Below are 18,689 nucleotides of genomic sequence, written 5' to 3' on the forward strand. Positions count from 1 at the left end.
TTTTCCTGGTGATGCCTGGTATGATGTAGACATTCAAGAAATGTTAATTTGCATTTCCTTTATTTATTTTAAAGTGAGAGAAATTAAAACACAAACCTTATATTTGAAACAGGGATCACATTTTGTAGCCTTCAGGTTACACTTTTTTAAACCTCACTTTCTCAAGAACAGTATTTTTTTATATCAGAAAGTACTAGAAAATTATCATATGAAGCATTAAAAGTATAAGTTATTAATCATCTTCAATGAGATTTACAAACTTATTTCATTAGCTTTCCCTACATCCCACTGGGCAAGTATTAGTAGGGATTTTACTGATAGAAAACTCTTAAAAAGAGTTGTCATATTTGAAGATAAAATTGAGTCAGAATGTATTTGAAATGTTCTAAACTTATATATTTCATCTATTTTAACTTGATGACATACTCGCACCCTTGTAATACTCTCCTGAACCCTGTACTTATATGGGCAACTCTCTAAATTACTCATATATTTGATGGAAAAGGCAAACATTTTCCAAGTCATAGGCTTGTAGGAACCTTGCAGGAAAGGATTACTTTTCAACTTCTTTTGGGAATCCCCTCCTTAAAATAAAACTGTCAGCATTACATATCCCTAAAACATTTCTATAAAAGACTGGTATTATATAATGGCCATTTTAGAGATGAGAAAACCAAGACCCAGTTCACTGCCTCTAATTGTTCAACACAAGTGATGCGTGTAACATGAAAAGTTAGGTGCCAGACACTGAGATAAAAGAATGACACTGGGCTCAGCTCTCTGCCCTCAGACTCTTACATTCCAGTGTGGAGAGTACCACATAGATTAAGAAAAAATTGTTTTGAAAAATAACAGAGGTAAAGGGGCAGAATAGAGTAAGTGATTCTCCTGCAGTAAGATACTAAAAAGGAGAGGAGTAGATGAGGTAAAGCTAAAAGAAGGTGATATTGGATTGGACACTGAAAGATGAGTAGAACCACAACAGAGGACACATATACAAGGGCTTGGGAACATAAAAAAGCATAATGCATTTGGGAGAAACAAATGGAAGGAAGGTAGAATATAGATTGATGAGTGACCAAGAGTATGGTCTCTGGTTCCATATACATATACATATACATATACATATACATATACATATACATATACATATACATATACATATACATATACATATATATATATATATATGTGTGTATGTATGTGTACATGAGTGGTGTGAACATTAAAGAGACTCTCTTAGGAATATTCAAGTATATAATACAGTATTATCAACTATAGTCACCCTGGTGTACATTATATCCAAATAACTCATTTATCTTATAACTGAATGTTTGTACACTTTGACCAATATCTCCCCATTACCCCCATTCTCCAGCTCCTGGTAACCACAATTCTAGTCTCTGTTTCTATGAGGTAGACCCTTTAGATTCCACACATAAGTACTATCATGTAGTATTTGTTTTTTTCCATCTGACTTATTTCATTTAGCATAATGCATCAAGGTTCATCCATGTTGTTGCAAATAGAAGAATTTCCTTCTTTTCATGACTGAATAATATTTCATTTTATATACACATTATATGCATTTACATACACATGTGAGATATATATATATATTTATATATATTTATATATTATATGCATTTACATACACATGTGAGATATATATATATTTATATATATATCTCACATGTGTATGTAAATGCATATAATGCATATAATATGTATATAAAGTGAAATATATATATATATATATATATAAAATCATATTTTCTTTATTTATTCATCTGTTGAAATTTTGTTTCCAAATTTTGGCCAATGTGAATGATACTTCAATGAACATGAAGTGCTGATACTTCTTCATGATAATAAATTCATATTGTTATTGCTTGAATCTTGGCTATGCAACCCCTCTAACCAAAAGATCCATCGTAGTGGATGAATTTCAAACTTGGGCACGAGGTACAAATTTGATAAAAGGATATACTCAGCCTTGGGAAGATAAGGTAGTAAGAACACTGCACTCCAAAATTCTGTGGAACTAGACCCCATTTGTCCATCCAAATCAGGTACCACTGCAACCAAAATTGTTTAGCTCCACAGGCACCTTATTTACACACACATATGTGCATGCGCGCTTACACACACATTTCCAATTAAAGATTGGTTAACTAAATGACCATAGTGTCATAAGATGTGGTATCATGTGACCATTTAAATATTACTTATAAAAAATTAATAACATGGAAGATATTTCTAATATAATCTTTTAAAAAGTATAGAAATAAAATGTAAGCAGTGTGATTCCAAACTATGGGAAACAGGCATAAACATAAAGTGTTTTAAAAATTCAAAGGAAATATATTAACACTGCAACAGTAGATTTCTCTGAGTGGAAGTTCTCTGAATAATTTTTAATTTATTTTTCACAGGCTTCCATGTTCAGTAATTTTTCTAGAATGAATATGTTTATAATCACGCACATGAAAAATACACATTGCTAAAAATAAACCTATAATATACGAAGGAGAATATCACAGTTTGTCCTTGGTAAGATTAGTTTTGCTTACAGTAGGCAAGGCAGTCCACTCACCAGACTTAGATGTTCTCATTGGAAGTAATTGAATCTTATTATCAAGAGTGCTTCACAAAATGCTTATGATTTACCTTGATCAACCGTTCAAATGTGTTTCTACTTCAAGAATTGCTTTAATGCCTTACATAAAGCAGAACTTGGTTGACCTTTTATATAGGATTAAAGTACCATATAATTAACTTTTTTATATACAAAGTTAAAACTTAATAAAAACGTGAGCTGAAATGCCAAGACTTTAATTGCAGACTTCTTTCCTATTTTACATCGTGAGCTGCTAAGGCTTAGTTTTCTGCTCTCTTCTCTCAGGCACTTTGATTCTGATTAGACCAAGATTTGCTAAATGTAGCCCACTTGAAAGAGAACACAGAAAGAAAACTCAGAGATGTGCAGCCAAAGGAGAAAGCATGAAGTTCAAGCTCCTGGGCATGTCAAGCTCTCAGAGACTCTGACTTGGGAGTTAGACCAACCTCAACTTAATTCTAAGCTAGATACTGATTGGCAGTGTAATTTAGGCAGGTTATTTAATCTTTAAGCCTCAGTTTCCTTACCTTTAAAATGGGAATAACTGTATCTCATTGGGTGATCCGGAAGATTGGATAAGATAGTACACATAATTCGTAACTGGCATATTTTTAAAGAAACAATAAATATTTATTGTTGGTTCACTGAAGACTCTTTATGTGTGGCCCATGATTATGCCTCTGACTTTGGATCCCACCATTCTCCCTCCCATTTATCTCCCTGCCCTCTGCACCCTCAGTCTAAGTCATGTGGAAATACTTGCCATTTCTTGAAAATTTTACTATTTTGCATTTATAGCCAAAGCTATTGCTTTTCTACAAAATCCAATCTCCTCTTCTTCCATAATAGAATTTTCATTTGACACATGACCTCTAGGAACATACACTATAAATCCTAGACTCCTTTGCTGCTAGATGCCACTAGGTTTGGGAGAATTATAAGATACAGATATAAGAAAGAACATCATGGGGTGATTTCCCAGAATCATCTTTGAGACTTAGGGTACATCCTTTGCCCCTTATTTTCCTCCTTTTCTTTCCTGCTGCGTAAATACAGATGCCAGTTTGGACTAAGAGAATGAGGGTCACTCCCAGAAATAGCAGAGAAGTAAGTTAGAAAAAATGCGAATACCTGAGGACCATACCAATCCTGGAACTTTATTTAAGACAGAAATAAATATCTCTCTTTCCTAAACCACTATTATTTGATGTTTTCCTGTTACTTACAGGCAAACCTAATCCTACCTAGAGAGTGTCAAGATATTCATGTATGCTAATAATATGTAAATGCTATTTCTTGAACCTATTTTTCACAGAAGATTTCTACTACTTTCCATGAAGATGCAGCCCAGATAATGCCTCCTCCAGGATTCTTTCTTGGATTTCACAGCCCAGGCAAGCCTCAGCATGTATATGGTCTCTATCATGTCAATTATTGTGCATTTTAATGATTACTTTCATTTGCTTCCCTCTCTACAATGTGAAATCCTTGGGGTCTAGGCGTTGTTATTTATTTCTTGAGTAAGCATGCCCTGTAGAGAGGCTGAGTCAGACAGCCATGTGAAATCTGTTGAATGAATGAACAGAATGATTTACTGGTAAAAAATTAATCTGTGAGAATTTCTCTATTATTCTTCACCTAAGGTCTTCACATCACTCAGTTTTTTCTCCCACCTATTCATCCCCTCCCCCAGCAAGAGAAAGGGCTTGCTTCAACATTGAGTAACAATTGCCTTCAGAGTTTCTTAGTCACATCAAAACGTCCTCCTCCAGGTTCGCTGTAAATTCATATTGATTTTTCTAACCAGAAATCTCAGATTTGCTGATGTGACTGCAAAGGAAAGTAGGAGAAACAGTGTAGAATCCATCCTCTACCTAAATCTTCATTACCTTCTGCTGTTCTTGCTCCGATGACTCAATTACATATTATGTTCTCTTTTTTTAACTTTAAGGTTGCTTATGAAAAATTAAACTAGTTACATAAAAGAGATTATAGTGCTCTTCTTTCACATATCAGAAAAAAAATGAATTATCAGAAATCAGAATAGACTAATACATGTTTTTTTTTAATTTAAACTTCAGATTAGTTCACTGGTGGGGCTTATGTGATAGTATATTACTACTACAAATTTTCCTAAAATATCAATACAAAAATGTGATTAGATCTTCTTTCAAGGTCTTATTTCCTCCAATCTACAGAATATAAATTGCTTTCTAAAAACTCTCTTTACTTCGTCAAATAGTCCATATTGCTTAAATTTTTGTATGTGCTAAATATAGCCCTGGCTATATTATCACAACACAGACATGTTTAAATGCAGATTAAATTGGCTCCAATTATGGTAGATTCAGCCATTCGAAAAGAGATTTTAATCTAACATATATGCTTTTAATGGTTCAGAGGATTATAGAATTTGAACTCTGCTTTCTCAGCTTCTTTAGGTGATATGGGAGTGAGTAAGGAGAACAAAGCTTTTTCTTGATTATAACATAATTCAAGCTGAATTATACTGGTAACATGATTCACAAAGCCCATAAGCAGTTTAGCTGTTTAGCATCAACTGTTCACAGACCAAGGCCCAATCTGTGTACAGTTTTATATTTGGGAGACTTTCTAAATTCACTCAGTTCAATTTAACAATTTTTTGAGCACTTACTACATACCAATCACTGCCAGGTAGTGGAGCAGCTCCCTCAGATGAACACAGTGCAGTTCAGTAAACACAATATAGTCTGGCAACTTACAAGGGGAAAGCTCGGAGTTTAATGAACAACATGGAAGTGGCAGCTAGTTCAGTCTTGGCTGAATAAAGGCATCCTTTACTGAATACCTGATATCTATGTTGAAATGGTAAAGATGCATTGTGATTAGTCAATCAAATGCTGAAGGGGAAAACTGTTCAAGAAAGAAGAGTTGAGGAGAAAGAGATGAAGCAAGAGAGATAGGGACTGGCTAAGTTATCTACCATCTATTATAATTTTGAATATGGATCAGTTTAGTACATAGGCATCCTGCCCACTTAGGAGTGATAGTGATTTTTCATCCCACTCTGAGGGGGGGTATGGTGTAGTGCGGTGTGGTGTGGTGTGGTATGGTGTGGTAAGTTGGCATATAGACTCTACAGAGTCAGAACACCAGAATTTAAATGCCAGCTCTACACTTCAGTCACTTACCTATTTGTTCATTATTTAATCAAGAATCATGTATTAAATATTCACTATGTTCCACGGATTGTTCAAGCACTTAGAATATAATAGTGAACAAAAACTGTCGAAACTCCTGCCTCATGTAGCTTACGGTCTATTAGGAGTAGATAAACAACATAAATAAGTAGATTAATTGATACTTTAGAGCAGGATGTAACTGGGAGTATAGTAGGGGTCTAGTATTACGATTTTAAGTAGAGTGGTTAGGGTGGGCTTCAATGAGAATGTGACACTTGAGCAAAAACTAGAAGGTGGTGGTCACACAAAGTCACGCAGTTCTGTGCCAGACTGTATGACCCTAGGCAAGCTGACATCTCTCTGCTTGTTTCTTCATCTGTTAAATGGCAGTAATAATAATGTTGTAGGGTTTCATAATAATTAAATGAGTTAATATATGTAATTATGCTTAGAACAGTCTGGCAAAGAATGAACAATTTAAGTAGTTGATACTATTATTGTTATTGTTTAAATTGAGTTCTTAATGCCCTCTTGTCCCTTTCAGAAAATCTGCAAAAAATTATCCCTGCTTCCTCTCTGTCCCTCACTTTCACAGAGCTAACACAATAGCAAATACAATAGCAAAAGTATGTATTAAATCTGTCTTCTCACCTTCTCCACAGCCACTAGCTTAATCTAAGGTTCTTAAGATTACTCAAAAGCTTCCCAAGTTGTCTCTTTTTCTTCTTTATTGTTCCACTACAGTCTATTCTTCATGAAGTGTTTTTTGTAAAACATAAATCAAATCATGTTATTTTCCTGTTTAAACTTCCAATAGCTTCTTACTATACTAAGATTTAAATTTATTCTCCCAGTCCAAAAAGCAACTGACCACATATGTGGTTTGACCCTGTCCTCCCTCTGCTCTTCTGTTCTAGTCAAATTGATTCTCTTGTGGTTACTTGAAGAAGTTGAGCTTGCTTTTTCCTTTAGGAATTTCTTCTTGCTCTTTTCTCAATCTGGAACAACCACTGCATTTGTCTTTGCATAGTTGGCCCTTTTTTTATGATTCAAATGTGGTTTAAAAATCATCACTTCAGAGAGGCTTTTAGTGATTACTGAATCTAGAGCCAAGCTCCAGTCACTGCAACACATTAGCCTATGTCATTTTCCTCATGGGCTATTTTTCTATTTGTTTAGTATCTGCATCTTTCTCTCCACCACTAGAGAGCAAGAGCTCGGATCTTGCCTGTCTTGCTCACTCGTTTTCCCAGGGCCCAGTATTGTAACTGTCCCTGTAAAATTAATGGATGAATGGATGAGTAGCATTGTCTTGGTTTAAGATTCAGAACTGAATCCTCTGCTGAACAGATTATGGATGTAAACTGATGATGGCACTTATTATCCAGATAAAGAAAGCACCCTACTATATCAGTGATTTAAGTTTCATGGTCTCTTCTCACTCTATGGGGTCTGCTACTCTATGAATTGCTGAGAACTGTTTCTATTTTGAACTACTTGTGGGTTCTTGAATGTGTTCTGATTGTTAATATTTGCACGTGTTTAGAATACATCTCCCTACCTTGCTCAGCTGAAAAATTGCAACTATCATTTAATAATCAACTTAAACATCACCTGCTATAGAATTATTTTTCTGAACCACCTGTTCCATGCCTCCACTGGGATTTCTGCAAACCTCAATTTTTGTATTTGTCATGTTGTACAACCATTCATCTACAGTCATTTCTTTCCCTTCTAAACTGAGAACTAAAATCAGGGAAATATATTAATAATTTTTGAATACATAATGCTTCGTGTATAGTAGGTCCTCAATGTTTGGTGAATGAGTTAATGCAGAAACAGATTGTATGCTGTTAATCTCATGTGTTACAATGGTATTATAACAAGTGTACTATGCGATCATAAATCTAGTACCAGGATCTGAAGTTTCAACAGGGGTACCCTTTTTAAAACAAAACCCCATATATTCATATTTATTGTAGATTAAGTCTAAGTAGAACTTTGACACAGAAGTGGGCTTGATAGTATAGAGCTGCAAAGATTGCGCTCATGTTTCATCTTGAAATGGGGTACTGTCTACTCAATTATTTAATTAGTAAATTAACTAAATTGCTTCAAGAAAATTATATTTATTATAAAGCTAAAATTATATATTATAGAATAAAATGTGGCCTTTAGTCACAAATGTCTATATCTGACATAGGTAAAAGCACATAAATCTCTCAGTCTTTTAAATGGTACATAAAATATGCGATTTAAACCTAGATGACACGAATGGGCCAAAATTTACGACATAATAAGTTTGTAATATAATCTTAATAATTGTTTTTAAAGATATTTATGGGAAAGGATGAAGTCAATTTTGCACAAAACAAAACAAAGCATAAATTATGTCAATATAAATTAATTTTAATCATTGTAAACATTTTCATTTAATTAAACAAAATGTCCAAGAAGAATTTAAAGTGATTTATAAAAGTCATAATAACAAAAAGAAAAATAACATACAATTAGAAAAAATAGAACTATGGGCTTTTTTCAAAGAAGCAATTTTAGTCATTTTGGGATTATCGCTAAAGCTGTGATCTAAAATTAAAATTTAGTTTGTGTTTCATGTCAATAATGACAAAAATAGAAACACAAATTATACATATCTGTATTAGCAAAGAGGGGGGTTGCTTTAAGAAAATGTTTTCCTACCATTAATTCTAAAATAAACCTGTCACCCACAGAACTTGAAAAATCATGTGACTTAGTGAAAAATGTTTTTGGAATTAATGAAGATTCCTAATAATAATAATAGAAAGAACAATAATAATAATGGCAATGAGAATATAGATTATAGATTACTCATGAGATACTCAGCATATGTCACTCTTTGTTTTAGGGACTTTATAAAACTCATCTGCATTTCCCCCTTATAATTTCAAAGTCACTATTTTATAACTGAGAAAAGGGTTTAATCATGTTGTAAACATTTTCATTTAATTAAACAAAATGTATTTTAATTACATTATTAATAACACTTTCGACACTTTTCTGACTTCATGATTCATATATTTTCCATCATAAATAATATCTCTATAATAAATATAGAAGTGTTTAATAGTTCAGGTTACAAGATTAAAGCAAAAGTCATCAAGTGCAATTTGGTTGGGGATGAAGCTAATTTGTTAAAAACAATACAGCTTTCTATTGGTTTATGTTGATATAGGAATAAAACTTAGATTCCTATAGGAGTCTATGGATAATATTCACTAGACTATCCTTCTCCCTTCCTTTTTCGAATATCTGGACAAACAGAGAACTTGTATTTATACCCTTACATAGTCATAGAATGCCAACATATAGATTTAATTCAGTAGTACTAAACAACCATTATACTACATGCTTATATCTCATTTATCCTATACTATGAACAGTCATTATCTAATGTTAGTATTATTCATTCAACAAATACTTAGTGAATACCTATTATAATTTGGGCACTGTACTAGCTATGTAACCCTGTTCTTTGATTATAAAAATGCAAGCGGAATAGTCAATACTTGTAAGAGTTAAAATCCTACCCAATAATCTCAACGTGTATGAACAGTGCGTAGTATAACCTCAATTGGAAACATTCAATAAAAGTTTCATAAAACTTTTGCATAAAGTGCACAGAAATGAATATATTAATGAATTTATAACATATGAACCCAAACTTCCATCGCTCATGTTCTCCCCAAAACCTTAAGTATTATAATTGCCAAACCAAAGCCTGTTTTCACATACACTGAGACAGGACATGTAAAAACTGTCACTCATGTGGGAATATATCCTAATGATATTTAATGCAACAATTAACATGTCCTCTAGAAATAAATGGGTACATGAAGACACGAATAATTTTCTGGTTTATTTCTACCACAACAGAAGGTCAAAATTTTTCCAGCCAGAAAAGAAATCTTAAATTGCATGGAAATTGTACTTCAAACATCTACTCCAGAATGTTATTTGTGAAAATTGCTTTGGAATTTTTATCTTGGTGTGCAAAGAAAATGTCTCATAATCAGTAGTAGAAATGTGCTTTTATGCAGCATTATGGAACTTGCATTCTCAGGAAGATCTTAAAACAGGTAATGCAAGTTCCCCAAATACAATTTCCCTGCATTAAAGAGTATTATTATCATTTTACACTTCACCTAGCTAACTACAAAAGGTAAAAAAGTCATGCTACCTAAATTATCTGAGTGATTCCTTCTCTGCTCTTCTGTGTCACTTACCTGATGTGTGGCTTTGAAAGTTAAGTCTAATTATCCTCAGTTGGAAGTATATAGCAAATTCTTTCAAGCAGGAGATGGTAACATTCAGCTGTAAATGCCTAGAGCCTATACTCTCCAACATCCGCTGCTATCCAAAGTAACTGTCCTGTCTGTACTGGGCAGTTTCTTCAGAGGACTGTATGTTGCATTCTTGAAACAGATTATTTTAAATTTATTTATCCAAAAAGGACTAGGTGGCACTGAGTTATCATTGTACACAGATCAGCAAAAAAAGATTATTTTATAGCAGGAATTTATTTTATGCTGTCAAAAGGAGAGAATACTCTAAATAAATTGAAACCAGACTTTATTGGTTTCTCTCTTCCAAGAAGAGAAAATTATTTTGCCGGAGTGATGTAGCAGCATGAAGACAGTGTTATTACTCCTCTGGATGTTTTGTTTAGTAGGTAGTGAAAGGAATAAAATTAACATTTATCGAGTTCCTGTATAGCAACTGGGTATTATACTTGGTATCTATGTGAATGATACTTAATTGCATTTCTGTAATAACACCAAAAGCCAGGTGTCATAATTCTTATTTTCTAGGACAAAATAATAGTAGCATGTCAGATTTATTGAGTGTCTACTATACACAGGCCAATCATGTCAGTCAATATGCTAGAGTCTTCATATGCACAACTACATTTAATCCTTATATAATTCTTTCTGTTGAGAGTATGTGGGAACAACAGTGGAATGTCCCTGAAAAATATGTACGTAAATGAAATAAACTGACCAATTTGAATTAGATAGCAAAATTCACACGCTTTTTATAATTAACTTTCTATGTAAGAAAACCAGGAAGTGAAGATCACTCTCAATTCTAACTAAAATATTTTGGAATAATTTCTGGGACCTAGGTAAGTAACAATATAACATAGATAAATCTTGTATGAACATCCTCAAAACAGTTATCCATAAAAAGTATATCTATTGTAGAACCAAAATGTAAAGAACAGATATAATTTTGCTATTTGACAGAATATTTTATAGTTTAAGAAACTCTGATATGTCTCCCAGAAGATAATGTTTCCCGGAGCAGATGTAAAAATTATTAAACTTGAGATTGAAAAAAATAAGTGCCAAGGGCTTTCGCTATTCAAAAGATATGAATACAAGCATCCCTGCTTCTATGACAAGTCTATTCTTTAAAGGCTTAGAAGTCTCTAAAAGTAGCCTCAAGCCATCTTCCGGGGAGGGGAGGTGGTGGGGCAAGAGACATTTTTCTAAGGTCAAATAACAATTCTGAATCCTAAATTCTGGTTTGTCAAGAAACAATCTGATGATAAAGTACTGAGGTCAGAGTCAGAATAATGCCAATACCAGTTTATAATTCTCACTATAAATTAATAATTTTTCATTCATTCCCTCCCCACCCCGTGTGCATTCATGCAAACACACACACATACATACACACACACACACACACACACACACAATATGCCAACACAATTTGAATTCTGGGTCAGCAATAAGAGTCATCAGACTTGAGATAAAATTATGGATTTCTTAGAGGTAAATGTCTCTTTGGTTTCCCACCAAATATCCTGCTTTATTGCTGCTAACAAGACTGATTTTTTCTGGTAAAGAGTAAAGTGTGTCTCAAAGGAGATGATGGACTCTTCCCCATTCTCATACGGTGAATCTTCATTAGTGAACAACAGTCATGGTAACTCTGTTTCCCTTGTCTAGTGATTGCCTTTGGATGCTGGATGATGCAAATCTGACCAATATATTGAAGAGGAAGTTTCATAAGGGATTTTTTTGGAAGCTTTGCCTGCTTTCTTAAAAAGGTACACAAAACAGACTTTTATTTTCTACTTCTGGTCATGTCACATGCTTATCTTGTCAGAAACAGCTACCATAGGACAATGAGGTGAGCCACAATAAAAGTACAAGACAATAAGCTGAGAAATGCTGTACAGAAAGACAGGGAGAATCTTCTCAATGAGCAACAGTATCAGCCCAACAACCCCTTGTTATGTGAGCTAATGAAGGTCCAATTATTTGCTTTAGTTGATGTTATCTGTTGCCTCAATCTACATGAGAACTTTTTAGGGATATAGTGAACTTGGTTTATCCATTCACCTTTAATAGACATTTGTGTTGTTTCTACATTTAACTACTATAAAGTTTATGTATTCTTTCTCACTAATATGAGAATTTGTTTGCATAGCTATCTATGGGCTTATGTTTTCATTTCCCTTGGGTAAAAATCTAGGAGAATTGTTGGAGCATAATGTAGGTGTTTGTTTAACTTTATAAAAAAATTATAAAACTGTTTTCCAAAGTTATTGTAATGATATAATCTCTCACTAACAATGCGTGCAACATTCAATTGCCTCATATCCTCACCAACACATGGTGTTATCAATGTTTTGCTGTGGTTTTAATTTGCATTTCCCTGAAGATAAACAATGTTGAGCATGTTTTCAGGTGCTTATTGACCATGTGTGTGTGTGTGCACAAGTGCATGTATAGAGTCAGACCATTCTTTATTGGGTTATTTGATATCTAATTAGTAAGTTCTTTATATATTCTAGACCTAAGTCCCTTCAAAAATATTTACTACAAATATTTCCTCCTGGTTGACAGCTTGCTTTTTTGTGTTCTTCATAGTGTCCTTTGAAGAATACTAGAATCATTTTTTTCTTGAACAGTCTATGCTTTTTGCATCCTAAGAAACCTCTGCCTACCCTTAGGACATGAAGATTTTCTTCTGGATGTTTTTAATATAATATTATTTATATTTGGGTGTACAACACTATTAGATTTAATGTTTATATGATGTAAGCTAAGGCTAAAGATTCATTTTTTTTTCTATATGGAAATCTGGTTGTTCTACTATTATGTTGAAAGGACTGTTATTTCCTCCACTGAATTATTTTGACATTCCTGTAAAAATTCAATTGACCATTTATGTGTGGTCTATTTCTGAGCTCTTCATTCTTTTCCATTGATTTTCTTATCCTCCCTGAAATCGATACCACATTGTTTTGATTACTGTAGACTTAAAATAAATCCTGAAATTGGTTAATATAAGACTTTTGACTTTGTTTTTCTCCCTACGTTTTTGTTTGTTTGTTTGGTTGTTTTTTTTTTTCTGTTGTTCTGCTTTTCCATATGTATTTTAGAATAATCTTGTCAATTTTTATGAAAACTTCCTATTTGGATTTAAATGGGAATTGTGTTTTCTAATTGTTGATACTACATAGAAATAAAATAGAATTTTATGTCAACCTTGTTCTCTGAGATCTTGTTAATTTCACTTATTATTTAAAATAGACTTCTTTGATGTCAAATAACTATGACGTACACATGAAACCAACATGACATCCTATGTTAGCTATATTTTAATTAAATATCTTTAAAATTAAAAAACAAAAATAAAAAGACTTATTTGGATATGCTCTAGAGTTTTCAAGGTACATGCTCATGTTAGCTACAAATAAACACTATTTTATTTCTTCCTTCCCAATCCACCAACCTGTATGTTTTTTGTTTGTCCTCCAGTACAAAAGAGACAGAAACATTCATTCTTTGTTCCTGATCTAAAGGGAAACCACTCACTCTTATTTAATGTGATGTTGGATCTTTGTATAGATGCCCGTTAACATATTGAGATAGTTTTTATTACAAATTGGAGTTGAACCCAACCAAATGATTTTCTACATCTATTAAAATGATCACATTTCTTTTTTCTTTTTTTTATCTTGGTACAAATTACACTGATTGATTTTCAACTGTAAAACCAACTTTGCACTCATGAGATAAACTCCATTTGGGCATGATATATTATTACATATTTTTAAGTTGTTCAGTTTAATTTGTTTATATCATGTTAAGGATTTTTATGCCTATACTGAGAAATTTGATTTGTGGTTTTATTTCTGTATGCTACCTCTGTGTAGTTTTAGTATTAGAGTACTGCTTGTTTGACAAAATTAGGTGCCAAATGTTATTTCTATCTTCTGCAAGAGAGTTGGTAGTATTAGTATTACTTCTTCCTTAAATGTAATGTATAATAGAGTACATTGAGGTAGCGGTATAGTTCTATGGTTTTCTTTATGGGAAAGTATTTACCTATAAATTCAAGCTTTTTAATGGAGTATTCGGATTTTTAACATTTCTCCTTAAGTCAATTATGATCATTCATTTTGGGGGGGGGCAGGGCTTGTTATACTGTTATTTTAATTTCTTTTTTTAATCCAATTCTTTTATTTATTTTTTAAAGTTTTTTATTATGGTGACATTGGTTAACAAAATCCAATAAGTTTCAGGTGTATCATTTAGCAGTAAGGCATATATAAATTTACACTGGATGTACACATTACATAGTTAGATTTCCTTCTGTCACCACACATTTGACCACTTTTACCCCATCTACCTCCCATTTCTTTAAAGGAATTATTCTTCTATATGGTTAGACATCTTGGCCTAAGGCTATACATAATAAATTTTTAGAATCCCTTTGATGTCTCTGTGATCTGTAGTGATGCCCTCTCTTTCCTGATATTGGTTATTGTGACTTCTCTCTTTTTTGTCTTGACTAGTCTATCTAGAAGATTAAAATTTTTATCCATCTTAAAAAAAACTTTTTGCCTCCTTAAATTTCTACATTATTTTCTATTTAATTTAATTTTTATTTTTAACGATACTGCTTGCTTCCCCTTGCCGATTTGGGGTTAAGTTCTCTTTTTTCTTTAATTTCTGTTAATTTCTTAATGTATATTCTTGGATTTTAAAAGTTTTAACAAAAATAAAGTTATAAATTTCTCTCTAATGAGCATTTTAACTATCACCAGATTTGGATAAATTGGTTTTGTTTTATTTTCATTCAGTTAAAAATACATTTAATGTTTCCTCATAGTATCTTCATTGACCCATGTCTTATTTATATATTTCATTTAATTTCCAAATATTTTGGATTATGTATACATCATTCTGCTATTGACTGCTAATTTAATTTAGTTACAATTGAAGACCAAAGTCTATATAATTTCAATGCTTTAAAATTTTTTTACAGCCCAGTATATGGCTGATTTTGATACCTGTCTTGAGTATACTTTAATGTGTATTATTCTGTTGTTGAATAGTGTGCTCAACAAATGATAATTAAATTGAATCAGTTGGTAGTATTCATGGAATCTTCTATATATTCATTTTCTTTCAGCTTGTTTTTCTCAATTACTATGAAAGTGTAGACATTTCCAACTACCATGTGGATTTATCTATGTGAGATTGTAGTTGTCAGACTTTGCTCCATGTATTTTAAATTTTGTTTTTAGGGGTCTATATATCTAGAATTCCTGTGGCCTCTTGACAAATCACTCTCTTTATTTTTTGAAAAGTCCCTTTTTATCTCTGGCAATATTTCTTCTGAAGTTCACTTTGTCTAATATTAATATAGGCATTATATAAACTCCAGATTTCTCATACTTAGTATCTGCATGTTATGTGTTTTTACATGCAGTAATTATTTAATTTTGATGACTTATTATTTTAATTCTAAAATGTTTAAAGCCATTATTATTCAATTTCCTTTCACCTGTGCTCAATTATGTTTAACCTATTATTTTTTTTCAACTTTATTGAAGTATGACTGAATACCACGTATATCAAAATATCACACTGTCCATTCAGTTCCTTTTAACCTAACTATGCCTTTATAATTAAAGTGAGTTTCTTGTAAAAAGTGTTGAATTTGGTTTTGCTTTTTAATACAGTCTGACAACCCTGTTTTTATTTGGGGTACTTAGACCATTTACATGAAAGTAATTATTTATATTGTTAGATTTAAAACAGTTATCTTACTAATTGATATCTAGAAATCCCAACTGTTCTTTGTTCCTTTTCTTTACCTATTTTCCTGTTTTCTTTTGGATTAATAAATATAATTTCCCATTAAGATTTAATTTCTATGGCTGGCTTATTAGTTAGAATTCATTGACATTACTTTAAATGGTTGCTGTAAAGTTTACAGTATCTTCAAATTATCATTGTGTATATTTAAATAATATACTACTTTATGTATAAGATACTTAAAATATTAGATTTTCATTTCCTAGTTATCATCTTTTTTACTTCTGTTAGATTTTATTTACACATATATATATAAAAATTTAAAAATTATATATATATATAAAATTTATATATATATATAATTTCTGTTACTCTTCTTTCCTTGTGCATTTCCTAGTTTCTATTTGAGATAATTTTCCTCTGGCTGAAAACCTTTCTTAACATTCTTTTTAATGTTGGTGATAAATTCTCTCAGCTTTTTTTTTCTGAAAATATCTTCATTTTGCTTTAATTTTCAAAAGGTATCTCTCTATATATAGAATTCTAAGTTAATTTTTTTTTTCTTTAAGTCTTTTAAAGATGTCTCATTGAATGGTTTCAAGAAACAAGTCAATATTAATTATTCATTTTGTTTCTGTGTTCATAATGTTCTACATTATTTTTTCCCCCTGCCTTATCACTGGCTTTTAGCAATTTCATTGTTTGATGACTTGGTTTGCTTATCTTTATGATTATCCTGCTTGTCCCTTGGGCTTTCTGTACCCATGGATTTGTAGTTTTCTTTAAATTTGGAAAATATTTCATCTATAGTTTCTTTAAATAGTCACTCAGCTATAAGCTCCCACCTTATTCTTCTAGAACTCTAAAGTTTAACTGCTTGATTCCACAGACTACTGTGGCTTAGTTTTTTTTTTCAGTCTTTTTAATATACTTGCTTAAATTTGGATAGTTTCTATTGCTATGACTTCAAGTTCACTGATCTTTTCCTCTGCAACACATAATTTGATATTAATCCCAGAACTAGTTTTTGTTTTGCTTTTCTTTTTTTTTCCCTTTGGATATTATACTTTTAGAACTAGAACTTCCATTTGGATCTATTTTATAGCTTTTAGTTCCTCATTATATACATGTTTTCCTTTAAATTCTTGAGCATGATTATAATTGCTATTTTAAGATTCTTTTGTATTGACTATCATATATGTAGTTTCTAAATCTTTTTTTATCGACTGATTCTTTAATTGTTGGTCATATTTTCCTGTTTCTCTACAATCCTAGCAATTTTCCAATGAATGTTATTTTCATGTGCTTAATTTTGTTGTCTTTTAAAAAATGCTACACTTCATTTTGGCAAGAATTAATTTGCTTGTGGATCAGCTTAATTTTTTCAGACTTGTTACAAAACTTTTAGAGTACCCTTTAATATGTAACTAGTTTAACACTACTATTAGGGTATGACCCTCTGGTGTCTCTGCTGAATCTTAAAGGCATTTAATAAGAACTCCCATTTGCCTTGTTAGAACATGAATGCCTCCCAGCCATATTCAGTGTATAACGCCATAGTTATTGTTTACCATTCTCATGGAGTTTCAGCCTATGCATGTATATTACTATGTATAGTAACTGTATATATAATATTATATGTAGTATTCAGCCAGAGTCAAGGGTTCTGAAGTACAGTTCTGGATCTTCTTTGGACAGCTCCCTTCTTTCTGGCACTCTGCTCCTCAAATTGCCATTGCCTAAGACTCTCCAACTTCTTTTTCTTTTTTTTTTCTTACACCTACAGCACCTGGTCTTCCTAGGTGGTCTCCCATGCGAGTACTAACCAGGCCCGACCTTCCTTAGCTTCTGAGATCAGTCAAGGTCAAGTGTGTCCAGGGTGGCATGGCCATAGACTTAGTCTCTCCAACTTCTAATCTCTGTCTTCTCAACTTAGCTAGACCATTGTGCTTTGCTTGGGATTCCCTTCTTTGCACCTCGGTGTAGAAAATGTCTCAGGAAGAACACCAAGGAACTTTACATCTCACCTTTTCTGTTTAATTTTTCTCAGGGATCATAGTTCTTGCCTGTTGATCATGTCTGAAAAGAGTTTTGCTTTAGAAAAACATCTTTGGTATAGTTTTCTATTCATTAATTGTGGGAGAATAAATCTGGTCCCAAATACTCCATAATTTCCAAAAGCAGAAGTCCCAATAAGTTCATTCTTGAGTGAAGATACAGAAAAAGTGAGGGAGCTAACTATATATATATATATATATATATATATATATATATATATATATATATATATATATATATATATATATATATATATATTTGGAGAAAGAAATTTTGAAGAATAGTAGTAACAACCAGTGCAATGGACCAAAAGCATTTGTGTGCCTGGCAGGTTTAAGAAATGATGACAAAGCCAGTGTGGATGGAACAGAAAAGGTGAGAGAGAAGAACAACAAGAGTTCAGATCAGAGGTTGAAATGAGGTCAAACTATGTAGAAATTTATAGGTCACAATAAAAACTTTGGCTTTTAACCTGAACACAAGGAAACTTTTGAAATTTTCATTTGTTTTGTAGAAACATGATAGGACTTCATTTCATAGGGTGAGGGGCAAGGGTAGATACAAGGACACTAGTTAAGAGGCTACTGCAATAACCCAGGAAACGATAACGTTGACTAGAATGAGGGTACTTGACTGTAGCTTACTGGATAAGAGAATTAGCATATTTTAAGATATTTGGGAAATTTTTAAGTTGTATGAATAACTATTCTACGTACTTGAAAACAAAGCAAAGCAAAACAA

General features: G+C 32.3%; 1 pseudogene; it reads right to left on the reverse strand.

The window, feature by feature from the left end:
- Positions 1 to 17,667: 17,667 nt before the first annotated feature.
- LOC120590628 (uncharacterized) lies at positions 17,668 to 17,786 on the reverse strand (annotated as a pseudogene).
- Between the last annotated feature and the right edge of the window lie 903 nt (positions 17,787 to 18,689).

The sequence above is a fragment of the Pteropus medius genome, unplaced genomic scaffold (assembly GCF_902729225.1).
Source record: "Pteropus medius unplaced genomic scaffold, Ma_sr-lr_union100, whole genome shotgun sequence".
NCBI lineage: Eukaryota > Metazoa > Chordata > Mammalia > Chiroptera > Pteropodidae > Pteropus > Pteropus medius.